The sequence below is a fragment of the Apodemus sylvaticus genome, chromosome 6 (assembly GCF_947179515.1).
Source record: "Apodemus sylvaticus chromosome 6, mApoSyl1.1, whole genome shotgun sequence".
Lineage (NCBI taxonomy): Eukaryota > Metazoa > Chordata > Mammalia > Rodentia > Muridae > Apodemus > Apodemus sylvaticus.
The window spans coordinates 81,889,429-81,906,649 of NC_067477.1; the positions used below are offsets into that span (position 1 = coordinate 81,889,429).

The 17,221-nt window shown below is 38.7% G+C and overlaps 1 protein-coding gene across 3 annotated transcripts in view; it reads right to left on the reverse strand.

Annotated features, from left to right (window-relative positions):
- Immp2l (inner mitochondrial membrane peptidase subunit 2) overlaps positions 1–17,221 on the reverse strand; it is a 947,147-nt gene that overhangs the window by 401,979 nt on the left and 527,947 nt on the right. The gene's annotated exons all lie outside the window — the stretch shown is intronic.

The following is a 17,221-nucleotide window of genomic DNA, read 5'->3' on the forward strand; positions in this document are numbered from 1 at the left end:
AAATTACAAAGTTTCTGTAAGGCAAAGGACACCATCAAGAGGACAAATCGGCAACCAACAAATTGGGAAAAGATCTTCACCAATCCTACATCAGATAGAGGGCTAATATCCAATATATATAAAGAACTCAAGAAGTTAGACTCCAGAAAACCAAACAACCCTATTAAAAAATGGGGTACAGAGTTAAACAAAGAATTCTCACCTGAAGAACTTCGGATGGCGGAGAAGCATCTTAAAAAATGCTCAACTTCATTAGTCATTAGGGAAATGCAAATCAAAACAACCCTAAGATTTCATCTTACACCAGTCAGAATGGCTAAGATTAAAAATTCAGGAGACAGCAGGTGTTGGAGAGGGTGTGGAGAAAGAGGAACACTCCTCCACTGCTGGTGGGGTTGCAAATTGGTACAACCACTCTGGAAATCAGTCTGGCGGTTCCTCCGAAAACTGGGCACCTTACTTCCAGAAGATCCTGCTATACCACTCCTGGGCATATACCCAGAAGACTCCCCACCATGTAATAAGGATACATGTTCTACTATGTTCATAGCAGCCCTATTTGTAATTGCCAGATGCTGGAAAGAACCCAGGTATCCCTCAACAGAAGAGTGGATGCAAAAAATGTGGTATATCTACACAATGGAGTACTATTCAGCCATTAGAAACAATGAATTCATGAAATTCTTAGGCAAATGGATGGAGCTAGAGAATATCATACTAAGTGAGGTAACCCAGACTCAAAAGGTGAATCATGGTATGCACTCACTAATAAGTGGATATTAACCTAGAAAACTGGAATACCCAAAACATAATCCACACATCAAATGAGGTACAAGAAGAAAGGAGGAGTGGCCCCTGGTTCTGGAAAGACTCAGTGAAACAGTATTCAGCAAAACCAGAATGGGGAAGTGGGAAGGGGTGGGTGGGAGGACAGGGGAAGAGAAGGGGGCTTGCGGGACTTTCGGGGAGTGGGGGGGCTAGAAAAGGGGAAATCATTTGAAATGTAAATAAATTATATCGAATAAAAAAAAATGGCTACACCAAAAAAAAAAAAAAAAAAAAAAAAAAAAAAAAAGAAAAACCATGTGTGGTCAGATGACTAGCTTTTCAGAGAGAAACACCTGTGAGTGAACACATATAGACTTTTGTCACCATTCCTTACAATACACAGTACTCCCTATATAACATAACTCCAACTACATATATTATGTGTATGGTGTTAGGCATTGTATGTAATCTAAATGTGGTATAATATATATGAGAGGGCTTGTATAGATTTTGCCCCAACTGCCCCATGTAACAAAAAGAGTTTGAAGAACCATGGCTTTTGATATTCAACACTTAGTAGAGGAAACAATCCTCATAGTTACTTTGATGGCTTGTTTTTTGTCAACCTGACACTGGATATAGTCATTTTGGAATATGGAACCCCCACTAAAAACAAAAACAAAAACAAAAAAACAAAAAAACCCACCCTATTAGACTGACCTGTGGACAAAACCATTGTGTATTTACTTGGTTGATGACTGATGTAGGTGGTGCTACTCTTGAGCTTGTCATGCTGGGTGTTATAAAAAAGCAGGGTGAGCAAGCCAAGGGAAATAAGCCAGTAAGCAGCACTCTTCCATGACCTTTGCATCAGAGGGCTTCTAGGTTCCTGCTCTAATTACCTTGGAGGATGGACTATGAATAAAAATGAACCCTCTCTTCCTAAAGTTGCTTTGGTCAAGGTCTTTAGCACAACGATAGAAACCATAACTAAGAAAGCTACTAAAGGATGGCTCTGCTATAACTTCACCCAGTCACACACTCCTGAAATTCCTACCAATACCTGCTGATTTCTCAACAGCCAGGGAGTGTCAAGAACAATCTATTACACTTTCCTTTAACTTATAATATGAAAATCTATTAACCAAAATAACTATATAAGAACCTTACTTAAGGTCTCTTAAGACACACCCTGCAATTTGATTTTTAATACGAACATGAAAATAATGAAAAGCCCTCAGTACAGTTGGATGATGAAACAGTGGGATTAACTAAGGAGCCCATGGTTTTAGAATCAGCAGCTTTTGCCATGAATTACCAGATTTTTAGAACCTTACCTTCTTGCCCCCTCCTCCAAGTACTAACTTCTTAACTATTTATGTGGTACCCAAACATGCCTTTAAAAAAATACATGTAAATACTGTGAGCTTAATATTGAACTTTTTTGAAAAAGCATAAAGAGAATGGTAAAAAGTTGTGCTTGGCTACTTGGAAAAACCAATATTAGTTTTTTATTATTCAACCTTGATATATGTTTTTTATTTTGTCTTGTTTTGAGTGGATTTGTGTTTGTTTTTGGGTCTAAACGCAGAAATCCTTTGTGGTTTTCCATCTGTTATTTATACAAAGACATAATGAAGTCTGAATTGATTTGAGAAAGTTAAGAAGGAGCCACAGAAGACAACACTTTTAATTACTAAATGTGAGATGAACCTCAGAGGGGACAGGGATGTTAAAAGGAGTCATCAGTTAAGCTTGAAACATGAGAGAATAAGTAATAAATCTGCCACATCCTTTGTCAGACTGGATAGAAGGTGCTGGGCAATGCACATTCCTGGGCTGAGATGAAACTCAGTGGTTCCTGTCTATCTGTCCATGGCCATGGATTTGAGTCTCAATTTACAAAAAGAAAGAAAGAAAAGAAAGGAAGAAGAAAGGAAGAAAGGCAAGGAGGTAGACTGGCAACAACCTAAGTGGTAGTGATTCTTCACAATATTAATAAAACAGCTATTTATTCTCCAACTTAATACTTGCTACTTCAGTATCAACCAGCACATATTTGGCCAAGCAACTCCATTCTTTGGACCAATTTTACTAGAGTGATCTTATTTACTTACAATTTTACTAGAGTTAACTTAGGTACTTTCCAAGCTATGGTGTCTCTTTAGCATCTTTGAAGGAAACAACAGTGGAGTTCCATCTTCACACAGTATTGAGTCCAGAAAATAAAGCTGGTATTGCCTTTTATCTCTGCAGACATAGAATCTAATATTAAGCACATTCTGTAATATGGGACAATTTTTCTGAACATATCAACTGTTAGCAACTGACTGAACAATGGAACAATGAGAGTAGAAAATTATTTCACACAAAGAAAAAAATCCCCCAAAAAAGTATGACTCTGGAACAAACACAGAGGATGAAATGTGATGTTTTCTTGCTCTATCAACAAGATAAGCTCTATACATGTATGTGTGCTAGGTAAAAGACCAAAGGAAAATAGTTTTAAAGGTGTCATGTATAACTGGAGGATAATTGGCGCCTTAGGACACTGCATGCTTATAGTTTATGCTTATTCTTAATGTATTTATATACTGGCTTATACTAGTCAACTTAAAAATTTATGAAAAAGAAAGTTAGCATAGGCTAAATCTGAGGTAGAAATCAATGAGATAATAGTATATTTGTATATAAATCAGTCAATAAAGCTCTGCCAGGGAAAAAATTTCCAAACAAGTTCATGAAACCATTCTACAGTTTCAAGTACAAAAGACTACTTGTGATAAAACAAGGCAAAAACCTTGTTTTTCCAGATTTTTCTTCCATCCTTTATGATCTATACTTTCTCTACCTCAGTTCTCTCTAGAATTCATACAAGAGAGGGAGGACAGTAGTTTTCTACCAGAGTGATGACAGAACAGAAAGGGAGCCCTTGGACAGGGATGCAGGAAGCCAGGGAGGTCAGAGGGGGAAGGGGGCTATGTCTCTGGTAGAGACTCCAAATCCCACATCACTGTAGCTCACAGAGACTTATGACAGTCTTCTGATGGCTACTAAGAAAGGATGGCTAATGCAATAGCAAGTGATAACAGGAAGAAGAAACAGTATTCACTAAAATTTAAAAACCTACTACATAAATCAGAATACGAACTGAAATTTCAAGAGACATTTTTAGAGACTATTGATAAGTGGGAAGACCAATAAAATAAAAAATGGGAGGGGGAATTGGTAGAGAAAAACAGTAAGAATTATATGATCAAAATTATTTTAAAAATAATGATATTTTAAAAACAAAAAATCAAAGAAATAAATATATAAACTAAAAAGATAAGTTATAGGCAGAGATTTAAAAAAATGTGTGCTAGTGGCACATAGAACGAGTTAGATTTACGAAAATCAAATATAAATTGTCACTGAAATAAACATAATGGATTGTGTGAATAATTGTCAAACTAACTTCACTAAGAGAAAGAATTGGCCAATTTTCATAAAGAAGAGACTTGAGACAGCTATGTTGGACTATGGCTAACATCCTAGAACATGGGATGTAGAGGCACAAGAATTAACATGATCTCAAGTCAAGATAGTACTATATAGCAATGCTGTTAGAAATCAGAAAGAGGGAGAGAGAGAAAGAGAGACAGAGAGAGACAGAGACATGGAGAGGGAGACAGAGAGAGACAGAGAGAGACAGAGACACAGGAAGAGACAGAGACACAGGAAGAGACACAGAGACACACAGAAAGAGAACGAACCAGAATGATTCTGTGTTGCTTAATTTGTCAATTTGCCAGAACAAAAGAATTCCAGATAGCAGAGAAGAAGGGAAAGATTGCTTTTGGCTATGCCTGAGTGTTTTGAGAGTAGATCAGCATGGGAATGTGTGGGAAATATGGGAAAGATCACATTCAGCGCAGACAGGTGCTGTTCAAACAGCTGGAATGCCAAAGGAAACAAAGAGGTTGAAAAGTGGGGTAAGGTGTTATCGTTGCTTCTGCTGTTCTTCTTCTCCATGTTCTTCTTCCTCCTTCTGTTCATTCTTCTCGGGAGCTTGTTTTTCCTCCTGTCCTCAGACATCAGAACCTCTGTCTCTTCACACATTCAACACACACATTCATTAGTGAGATTTTCAAGCCTGAGCTATCATAATGAAAATTATTATATCAGTAGCTTCTTTGGCTGTGAGGACTTCAGTTGATGCAGCCATGCTAATAAGCATCCTAGGCCTTCTGTTTTTGGATCTCTATCATGAGGTTCTTAGTCTCCATAAACCACGGAGTCAGTTCTCCTAATCAATTATCTCTCACATGCTCATCTATGCATTCATAGAATTATGTATACATATGCCTAAACCCTACTGATTCTATCTCTCCAGAGAACTGTAACTGATATGGCACCCAGGAAGACAATGAAATTGAAAGTACGAAGGAATGGCTGAAGAGCACAAAAGAGAAACCAAGAGGCTCCAACATAAACCCAGAACTGAGGAAAAAAAACAATGTGTGGATAAGTATACACTTGAGAACCAGGCAGGAAGATAATAAATTCATCTGTAGAGCTATCACAAGGTGGTGGGAATATATAAAGATAAAGAAAGAAAGAAGAGTCAATGAGAAAGACAACAACAACAGCAACAATAGAAGTACAGTAGAATGACAACTAGAATGGCTGAAGATTTCTCACCAGCAACTGATTATGGAAGAATGCTATTAATGTTTTCTCCAAACTGTAAAGTAGAGAAATCTACAGGAGTTCAGCTATGACAAAAGAGTGAGACAAATGAAAAATAAATATAATCACTACAACCTAGCAAAGCTTCATCTCCAGGGCCTCTCATTCTCACAGGTACCTACAATGCTGGCCACACACAGCCCAGGAAGTGTGAAAGCATAGCTAATAGGTCTTTATAGTAGTGTGTCTACAGAGTCCCCTAAATGAAAGATTCTACATCTCTAAGGCTCCTAAGATCCTTCAGATCTTTGCTTCCATTCTAGAAAAATATTCAACCCCAATCCATTCTTGAAAGAAGTTATTAAAATTGTTTAAGCTGCAGGCTTTGTAATTTGGTCAGTTTTCACTTTAGCAAAAAAAGACACGTGATTCTAGCAAAGGGTTGGATATATAATTAACTTAGATACTGGCAAATGTTTTGAGAAGCTTATCTGAGTATAAAGAGTATAAAAATAAGTAAATCTTGCATGAATGTGTGTCTTAAAGATTCTAGTTGATAGTACTGTGGGTCATTCAGGGACACGAACAGCTTCATCAGCAAGAAGATATCAGATGTGGAGAATTACAGGTCTGAAAAGCTTCAGTTAATGGTTGGTGTGGCAGAAATAGGATACATACTTAGATGGGGTAGCTATTAATTGAATCTTTTATAATTCAGCAGTAATGGAGAACCGTTACTTTTATAATGAGATTCTTGGCTCTGTACATTTTCTCTTAGGGCGTACTGATAGAGAGCTTCAGAGTAAGGCTCAGCATCAACTGCTGGGAGTGCCTCTTAAGTCCTTCACACAGCAAGGCAGGCTCCTAGATGACAGGGACTATAGAGAATGATGGCACAATGGAAGCCATTCTGAAGTAAGGCCAACCCTTCAGATAATTGATTTGCCACCTAAACAGGACCCAGAACATGTATCTGAACCAAGGAAAGAAATAGTCCTATGTTACAAGTGTGGTGACTCTAATTAATAAAGCGGGGTTATAAGGGCACTACACAGTTCTGCCTCGGGACAAGAAAGAAACGAGCCAAGTTTAATGTCAGAGTGACCAGCAGCAGAGCAAGTTGGTCATTGCTGAGTAAGTTGCTTTTCCAAGCAGCAGCATCAAAAGAAAGAAAAATAGATAGCTGGCACCATGCCCCTACCACCACCTTAGCATTTGTCATAATAAATTGGAACAGCCTGTGAGGTCCTTGAGCCAGAGATGATGTCTTACTCATAAATTACATTCCCCAAAATTAGTACATCATAGTGTTAGGGGCATGTGTGGAAATAATAAAGGTTAGGAATCTCTGAATAGGATGGTAAAGAAGGGTATTGTTGGGGACTACAGTATATTCAACTGACTACTGAATCTACATCAAACAGATATTTTCTAGGCTAATTCTAGGGAGGACCTATAAATGCTTATACTGTTTATAGGCACAAAACAATAGTACTTCAAGAAACTGCATGAACATAAGTGAAACTGTGAAAATGACTGGAATTAATTGTCTCTGTCAACTAGTCATAAGAAGCACTGACAAGCCAAAAGCCAGTTGTGTTCTGTAATCTACTGAGATAAGGTATATAATACCTGTTCACTGACATATTTAAGCAAATACTAAGCAAATTAAGTCAGGAACCTACATGTTGTAAAACTATTTAGTAACTGACCAGTGGAAAACTAAGGTCTATGGTCAGTTTTATTAAAGCATCCATGGCCCTACCGTTTGAGTCTCTCCGAGGCATTGTTTAACAATCCTAGGTGCCTGGTAACATTATTTAAAAATGGTGCCTGAATTTCCCTAACAGCTCCAATTTGACTGGTATGAGGTGTGGCATAGGTATTTGTAAGAGATTCCCAAGTTATCTTAAAGTATTGATTCCTACAACTTCAGTTTACCAAATTTCCTAGGATCCTCTAAGAGATCCCAGGACCCCAGACAACCAACTCATGTCCCTGGGAGGGACGCTCGGGAATCGGCTTTCCTTGAACCTAAGGTTCAGTGTGCTGACAAGCTGGCCAGCTTGTCTACTAAAACCCGAAGTTCCAGTGAACTCTTCCAGACACCTCACTACCAAACTGTTCATTCATTAGAGACCTCTCTGACACCTCTAACCTGAGACATGGTGATGCTAAAGACTGGAGTTCAGAAGAGCTGAAAAAAAGTCTCCCCTCCTCTTTCTCGCTCACTCACTCATCTTACAGAAATATCTTTAATGGACGTTCAAATGGAGACAAAACAGCTTTTGTATGAAGAGTTTTTCTCAGTTTCTGAGAAGTGACAGTTTGGGTAAAATAGGCATATTTAAGCACTTTATTATTACATATCTTATATATAAATAACATTTATTCAATCTGAAAAGTTGATTCTGGGCTGGAGAGATGGCTCAACAGTTAAGAGCACTGACTGCTCTTCCAGAGGTCCTGAGTTCAATTCCCAGCCACCACATTGTAGCTCACAACCATCTGTAATGAGATCCAATGCCCTCTTCTGCTGTGTCTGAAGACAGTGTACCCACATACATGAAATAAGTAAATTTAAAAAAAGTAGATTCTGATTGATACTTTGTTTCTATGTGAATTTTCTTTTTTACTATTTCAAAGACAGTGTTCACACAAGGAAAGATAAAGGAGCCAGGGAGAAGACAGCCATTAGCAGAGAGGTTAAGAGAAGGAAAAAGAGACTGAAATACAAGCTTAATTGACTTCATAGGTTGTCACTGATTTCAGTTACAGCACTGCATTAGAGTTGACAGTAAAATAATCCATATATCCCAAAAGTCCATCCTCTATAAAATATTGTCCTCAGAAGAGAGGCTGACATATGCAAATACTAATTCCAGGTTCTACCACGTTCTTACTTTAAATATACACTGTTGTGTCTGGCAGTCAAATCCTATAAGGCAAGTTTCACTACTATCAACCTAAAGAATCAACTGTTTAAGTCTCAGATATTGATTTACATAATACTTTTAAGCTGTGAATGGATATTAAGACTTCAGTCTATAGTTAAGTGACATTTTGATCCCTTTACTGTTCTAGATAACTAATCCCTCTTTATAAAAAGTTTGATTATTACTTTCGAGCATTTAGTTTGTAAGATATACCAGTACAATTCTGTATTACTTAGTGATTTTTCTCTATATATGAAGACTAATGTGACAACAGAACATTAAGGTCTCACTTGTCCGGTTCATCGAAAGCCACAATGTAGAGGAATTTTAATCCAGCATCATGACTGCCTTGGTAAGGGGTCACATCCAAAGATAGGATCCAGCTGGAATGCAGACATCCCTGGATTACAGAACAATCTGGCTGGAATACGATATGCCCTTTTTACACACTTCTAATCCCTAACAATGTAGAAAACGGTTGATTTGTCGGAGGAGGCAGCCATGTTTGAAGGTGATGTCTAAATTAAGGGCAGACAAAGTGCGGAATCAGAGAAAGATTTGACAGAATGAGTCAGGATAAGATAAACCTAACTCACACAAGAACAGCAGAGAAAGGGAGGTTAGTTAAGAACAGGGAGAGAGAATAGCATGTGTGTGGTGTGTGGTGGTGGTGGGGCATGTGTGTGGTGCATGGTGTGTGTGTGTGTGGCAATTTTACCAGGGCATTTTTGCAGAGTCAGGTTACAAAGAGAACAAGACAGAAAGAGCCAGAGAATAAGGAGACAGAAGATCAGAAGATTAGAACATACTGCCAAAGAACATGAGGCCAGGCAGAGCAATTCGGTCAGAAGCCTAGAGAAGCTAGACTGAATCGGTAAACTAGAAAGATTAGATTATACTGAAGCTAGAAGCTTCCGGGCCAAGGCCTAGGGATGGTGAGAACAAAGAAGGAAATGCCCTGGGCTCAGCCCCAGCCCTGTGCTTGCACACCTTAGGTATGGTGCTCATGTCATGTCGTCACTTCATCTAAGGAAAAGTGGCGGTTACACCCCGCTGTGAACAACCACGAACCATTTGTCAAGAACTTCTACAATAAAAAAAGCAAACAAATAAATAAATGAATTTTTAAAAAAGAAAGGAAAAAGCAACAGGTTCGATTCCTGTTGCAGGGCTTATATGGAAGTCATGCAGAAGCAGTTCTGTAATGCAGAGCACAGTCTGAGAACACAAAGGGACGGAGGCAGAGCTGGAAAGCCAGACCCTTAGAGAGACTGCACTGATGGAGGTGCCCCTCCCTTCGGAGGGATGGGTCCAAACAACACTCGTGCTCGAGCACAGTGGGCAAGCGGTTTGTGTTTGTAAATATATAGAAGTGAGGTCAACTGAAGATGATTTCCAAGTAACTTCCTTCTCCATGTACTAATGTGAGGAAGACTGATTACTCTGTATCCCGTGTGGGGAGGGAGAGTGGAAGGGGGAGGAAACAAGATCACAAATTCTAAACCCCATTCCCACCCCCATTCTGTGTGTGTGTGTGTGTGTGTGTGTGTGTGTGTGAGAGAGAGAGAGAGAGAGACAGGAAGCAACACTGGGTATCACTTTCAAACATTCTCCAATTTATTTTAGATTTTTCATAACAGGGTCCTGTATAGCCCTGGCTATCTTGTAACTTACTCTATAGAACCAACAGGCCTTGAACTCAGAGATCCACCTGTATCTGCCTCCTGAGTACTGAATCTAAAGCCATGTGCACCCCTCTCTGGCATCTCTTTTATTTTTTGAGACAGGTTCTCTTACACAGAGCCTGGACTCACCTCCAGCTCACTCACTGGTCCAGCTATCTTAGCTGGCCAGCTTGTCCTAGGGATCCTGCAGTCTCTGTTTTCACAGCACTGGGAATACAAGAGTTCCAGATGACTCAATGCTTTTTCACGTGCGTTCTCAGGGACTGAACTCTGGTCCTCATGCTTATCCAGCAAGCACTTTAGACTCCACCCTCTCCCGGCCCATCAAAGCCTCTCCCATTTCATCCCAAGATTATCATTCAATAGGCACTAAAATGCTGTTTAGGAAGAGAACTTTACAGCTAGTTCACTGGTTCTCAAGTTGTAACTCTCTCTCTCAAACTTTAGGGGAATATTTTTAAACCTCTGAGCTTGATTCTAGCTCTAAAATAGGGTGGATGAGCATACTCCTAGGCTTTTGAAGAATAAAAGCAACCAAAATAAAATGCCTGGGTAATACTCAAAGAGAAAAATATTCTATAGATAGATAAACTCTCTCTCTCTCCTTCTCTCTCTCTCTCTCTCTCTCTCTCTCTCTCTCTCTCTCTCTCTCACACACACACACACACACACACACAGATGCACAGAAACACACATATTGCCCCCTTATATCAATATCTCCAGTCTTTAGGCATAGGAGTTTTACAAACCAGGAACCTTTTTTAGCCTTCCTAAGTAGGTTGCCTGTCTTTTTAACATAACCTTAAAAGAGATGTGAATTATCTATTTTATATAGACCTCCAGTCTATTTTGGTAACTTAAGTTTCAGTTTTACGGGTGACTCAACGATGGTCCTAATTACTAACTACTGATGCCAGTGTAAAAAAAAAAATAATCCCTTTTGGGTTCAGCCTCATTTTGTGTTGGGGATGTACGCTATCTTTTCAAACACATTTTTTTTATATCCACAAGATATAGCAGTGTTTTCCAGAGGGTACGTCTAAAAGAAATTATAACTGGGCCATTTGTAAAACACAAGAAACACTCCAGTTGTTTTGATCACCAGGCTCTTGTCAGGAAAACAACTTTAGTGAAAACTGAATGAGCTGATGATCCGAAGAAAGATTAATAAATGAAAAGCTGACCTAAGAGTAACAGAGTGAAGAAGCGTCTGTCCCTCCATAGTCTAGCAAGGCACAGCATGGAATAGGCCTTTTAAAAATGTCTTTTATACATTCCCCCTATTTACAAAATGGGCTCACATGACGGCTCAGTTCTATACTGTCAGCATTTTCCCTAAAACCACAATTTGTTTTCCTTTTATGCCAAAAAATTTATTTTATTTCTGAGGCTTCTGGGTATTTACCCTTGAGAGTCTGGGAAAGTCTCCAGGGAGTTCAGTAAGTGCATCCAGTGAATAGAAGGCAGGACAAAGAAACCTGAGCAGACCAGTCTCAACTCTGAGCCTCTGAAGGGTCTCTGTCTATTTTTATTATCATCAGAAAATGCTGCTAACGTGTTTTGAAGCTCTCTAATAAAAATGCTTTATAAATACCAGCCTGTTTATTTGGGAATCAAATTCCTCAGAGAATCAGTATAGCTATGACTTTCAAACTTGAAAATCTCCTGGGGAAAAATATTTGGCAATGTCTACCTTTTAGGATGCATGCTGGTTAAAATGAGAAGAGCAGGCCCACTCTAACAAGTAGGTAGGCACAGTAGGCACAATAAACCTTTCCAAGCATTCAGATACTTATTTAAAATATTAGGCTTTACTACTAAAAAATGATTGATGACATCATATTTGCATGCCTTTTAGAAGCACCACCCAAAGCACCAGTCAGCAGCATTATCAACAGCCTGTCCAGGACTGCCCAGCCCGCAGGGAGTGCCCCGTCTCTCCCTTGTCTTCTGGCAGTGCACATGCTTTCCCAGTTCTAGGTCATTTCGTATTTCCACGTCCTCACAGGCCTCTGTTTTCTTCTACCAACATGCAATATCATACAGGCTCAGGTTTACCTCTATCGTAGCATAGACGATACAACACATTTAGAAAGAACTGCAAGAACCATGTCATGGCCAGGCAGTGGTGACACATGCCTTTAATCCCAGCACTCGGGAGGCACAGGCAGGCGGATTTCTGAGTTCCAGGCCAGCCTGGTCTACAGAGTGAGTTCCAGGATAGCCCAGCTATACAGAGAAACTCTGTCTCGAAAACCAAAACCAAAACAAGAACCATATCATGAACAGAAACTCAACTCAGGTCCAAAGACATCAATCAGCATTTTAATAAGTAAATGTATCTGTGCTTTGTTAAATCTCCAAGTTTCAACAGGAGAGAACAATATCAGATTACAAAATAATAAAATCTTTAATTGCAAAAAATAAATCATTTATATTTTAATGACTATTAATCAAGGCCTTTATGCTAGTGAGGTGTAGTACTCTAGAAAAAAGCAACTCAGTTTCAGAGAGAAATTAGATTTACATAAATCGTTACTAAGAGAAGACTCAGTGATGTGATAATTTGCAATCAAGTGGGGGGAAATGGGTCACCAGGGAACATAGCCAATCGGTGTGCTAAATTCTTTAAAACTACCATCATCCTGTGAAAGCATATTTTTAAAGACTGAATTTAAAAATAATCCTACTAGATATAGTTTAATATGGAGGGGTTTAAAAATTCATCTATGCATCACTCTTCAAAGAACTTGCCTCCAAGATAGAAGATTTTTGAATCATTTCTGTTGTTTTGACTTTTTGAATGTCCCTTTCTCTCTTTCAGCTATTTTTTAACCAGGATAAGAACTTTCCTGTCTTGAAGACATTTAAAAATACTTCATTTTGAAGCAACTATCAAAGGGACATCAACTGGCACATATGCTTGGCATCAGGGCACACCAAATGGCCCAATTAAACCATTTGCAGTCTTTGCAAGACACAATTTAAATGTACCCGAGAAATGTCAACTGGTTTCTCATGCAAAATTATCTTTACCAATGAGCTATGCCTTAGGAACTGAGCACATAAATCCCTGTAGAAATCCCGTTTGTGTCAGACACACACTGGAGCTGATACTCAGCCTCAGAAGAGGCAGGCTTGACTATTGAACTAAAATACCAGAAGCACCTCTGGAAAAAAGTATGGAAGACAAAGCTGACCCTCTACTCCCAGTCCCAAATCGGTGATCCCCAATACCACTCTTTAAAATGAACGACATGAGGAAACCTCCTAACTTTGTCCTCTCTCCACGCACAAGTCTTTAACCTTCCCCAATGTGGATATGATGCCTCCAAAGGAGAGGAGAGAATCCGAGCTTTACATTCTTGGGAAGTTGATACTGAGCAAAATAACAGATCTGTGAATTATATTTCTTACTCCTTGGAACCTAACACCAAAGCAAAACACTATTACTTAACTCACAGAATAGAAATAGAAAGACCATTGATATAGGAACCTGTGTGTCTAGAAGTCAGTACTTGGGAGGATCTGGACTTCAATGCTGGCATAAACTACGATACTAAGTTTGATCTTAACGGTAAGCTTTGATGTCCCCAAAAATTGCAAACAAACAAGAATGAATGTGATAAAAGTTGTTTCTTGGCTAATATATCAAGGAAATTTCTCATAAAAAAAGATTTAACATTTAATATTCATAGGAAGCTAGCATGCATATGAAAGGGAGCTGAATAAATGACAACTTTGATCACATTTTTCTGTAGAACAACTACAGCCCCTAGAACCGCATTGAGTGAGTGTGAGCTTTGTGATCCTGGACTTCAGGCGAAACCTTGAGGTCAGAGACCTAACCAATGCAATGCTCATTTGCTCCTTTAGATCTGATGAAATGTCACCTCTATTCAGAAAGAGACAGAAGCTAATTAACATCTATAAAAGCTTGCTGTTGTTATATGGACACAAAGATATTATAAAGTAATCTTATCCATGAAGAATGCTTTCAGTTGCATATGTACATAAGTATATGCATATGTATACATACATATACACATATACATCTACATAGATAATTGCCTAGGTATAAGTCACTACAGAATGAATGATAAATCAAGTTTTACTGTCTAGGATCTTCAGGAGACTTCTCAAAAATCACAATATAAAGATCTGATGTAACTAGCACTTTTATTTTTATAAGAGGCAGAATCTAATTGAGTAAAACATGCAGTGCCTTAAATTTCCATGAGCACTTGAATTTGTCTTCTTTTTCTGTTCCAAGGCTAAGTCAATGAAAATGCAGCTCAATGAAAGGATGAAGCTAAGTGCCTGCTAACTCAGACTACCACTCCAGCCAGACAACTTTGCTATCCTGAGTTCAAATGAAAGTCAGTAAACTACATCTTCCAAATCTTGATACCAAGACTATACTAAAGTCATTATAAGATTCAAATGATAAGATTTTACAATAAAATTATAAGATAATTTTAGACTTATTTTTGAAATGTCATAGGTAGTCTGTTTGAAATAATTCAAAGTTCAGATTTCAAAGAGCCAATAATATTTATGATGAAAAAAAGCAGATAAAAGAAGAGTTCTTGGCATTTATAGGACATAGGCTTCTTTAATGGACTATGCCACCAAATGTGTGTGGAGTGGAATCTTAGTTCCTCCGTGTGGTCAAGCTGGCTCTGAGGCTCAGTGGGATGTGTACGAGCTCTGCGAGCAGCACCCTCAGAAATGAGCTAATGAAGAAATGATTAACCTATCACAGGTCATGTCCTTGCTCCCCTTCTTCTTTTCCTGTTGCTCTGAGGCATGGAGCTCCCTCCCCACCCCCACCCCCGCTACCCTAAGAGAATGAGAGAGCATCAATAACTTCTTAAACTTGATAGCCTTCACAGGAAGCCGGCATTAACCTCAGGAATTAAGCTACAGAGTAAAGAAGAAAATGGGCTAGGACAAGGTGTTGTCCTTAAATGTAAATAGATGAAATTACAATCAAAAGATGGAGGATCTTCATAGTATAAGCTTAAAAAATAGATTCAAAAGTTATAAAAATGAGAACTAAGGAAAAAAAACCTTAAATATACATGACTTAGTTTGTCTCCTAATGTTCTAGGCCACCTGTCTCTACTATGATGCTTTGAGAAGCCATAGTCAGTTCAGCATGTGAAAACCCAGGAACAGTTATCCAGGGCATTGTAACTTTCTCTGCATCAGTCTTGGAGGAGTAACCATGTTAAAACAATCTCTTGGCGTGCTCCTTCTTTGGTGCCTCTTGCTCACAACGTAGCAGTAGTTATCAGTAGTAACGTAGACATGTAGCATGGGTCCACCAATGAAAGACAGTTAAGTGTCTTGCTGAGATTATTTATTTGTACTAATTTTTCTCACATAGAAGTCAACCTTTCTCTGTGACTTACAGGGAATATTGCATGCTTCCCATGACAATAGTCCACATGACTCAAGTACTTATTACCGCTTACAAACTTATTTTCTCTGATAGATCAGATGCTTCATGAGAGGGACACTATCACATTCCTGTCTCTGTTCTCCAAGGGCTGAAAGTTGTAAGTAGTGGCTGGATCACTCAGGACCATTAGTAAATGTTCATGTACGAAGTTCATATCTATATCCATATATGTATCTATATATGTATATATGTGAATATATACACAGACAACCATATTTCTTATTTAATTTCTAATGTCCACATGGAATTGGCAGTAACTACTATTTGAAATTTTGGCATGAGTCTACAAAGCAAATTCTGCAGAAGAGTATATTTTGACATCTTTGCAATATCATGTTAGTAACTTCAGCTGGCTAAAATTATATACTCTATATGCCACTCAGGGTGTGCCTGTGTTGCTTTATAGCATATGGTAACAAATTTAAAACTAAATATCCAATGACGAAATGAAGAGAGGGAGGAAGGAAAGGAGAGAGAGAGAAAGGGGAGAATTTTCATGTCAGAATCCAAATTTTGTGAAAGTAGCCAACACTGTCTCATTAGCTGGTAAGCTAATGGAAATGTTGCCAGCATTTCTCTCGGTGTCTAGAAAACACAGCCTGAAATGTGCCAAGACTTCACTGATTTATTTTCATAAACAGCAGTGCAATAAACCCAAGAAAGCCAAAAAAGCAAATTTTAAAAAAGTAAATATTCATTTGCTACCAAGATAGATACAACCTCTTTATCCAAGCCTCTTACTGACAATGCAGGACTGTGTGAACGAGTCAGACATTTATCATGACTGCATTTACAGGCAGTCCCGCAATTCCAGCATTCACACGCCCTCCGCTCTGCACTGCGGTGGCTCTAATACAAGTCACATCCTTTCACCCATGTACCTTATTATTCTCCAACATTTTAGGGAAGTCTGGAATATGAATCTATGAGACAAAAGTAATACTCAAGAATTCCTCTTTTCTTCCCCAGAATATTTGAACATAACCTTCAACTTTATGTTTCATATTTTTTAATTGGAAGCAAACAATAAAGCATCCTGGAGGGAGCCTAGCTGGGCATTTCTTTGAGTCCTGACTCCAACACTAGGTACTGGGAAGAATCTGGCTAAGTTACCTTGACTCTCCAAATCTCAGTGTCAAACCTTTATAGGGAAGTAACAGTACTTATTCATGACATTTCAGAAAACAACTAAATAAACTCATGTAAAATACTAGAGAGATTGAGAGCCCAATAGAAGTCAATAAAAGCTGTTATCCATCTGAATGCATACTTACTTAGACATTCATAGCTAGGGAAAATGGTTCTGTCTATCCTCCCCCCCTTTCTGTCTTTATTTGTATTCTTTTTCCAGAGACTGTCTTAAAAGTTTAGGTATCCCACTAGGTAGAGTTACTCTCACATCCTTTTAGAAACCTGGTATCGATCAAGTGAGGGTCCACTTCTCCATATTCATAGAGCATGGCAGCACCTCAGTGATATTTAATGCATGATAAAGAAAAGGAAGACCTGGAAGACAAAAATCCGCTCTCATGTTTCCGGGTACATTCCTAAAACGCGTAATAAGCTCAGTCTAGCTCTGTAATCTCCCAGGAAGGGGAGGAGTTTCAGGCAATAACTGTCCTGTTGGATAGCTTCTAAAACCAAGTATGATTTCAGTGGGGAACATGACAGACAGTGGGTTAAATCAAGAGATC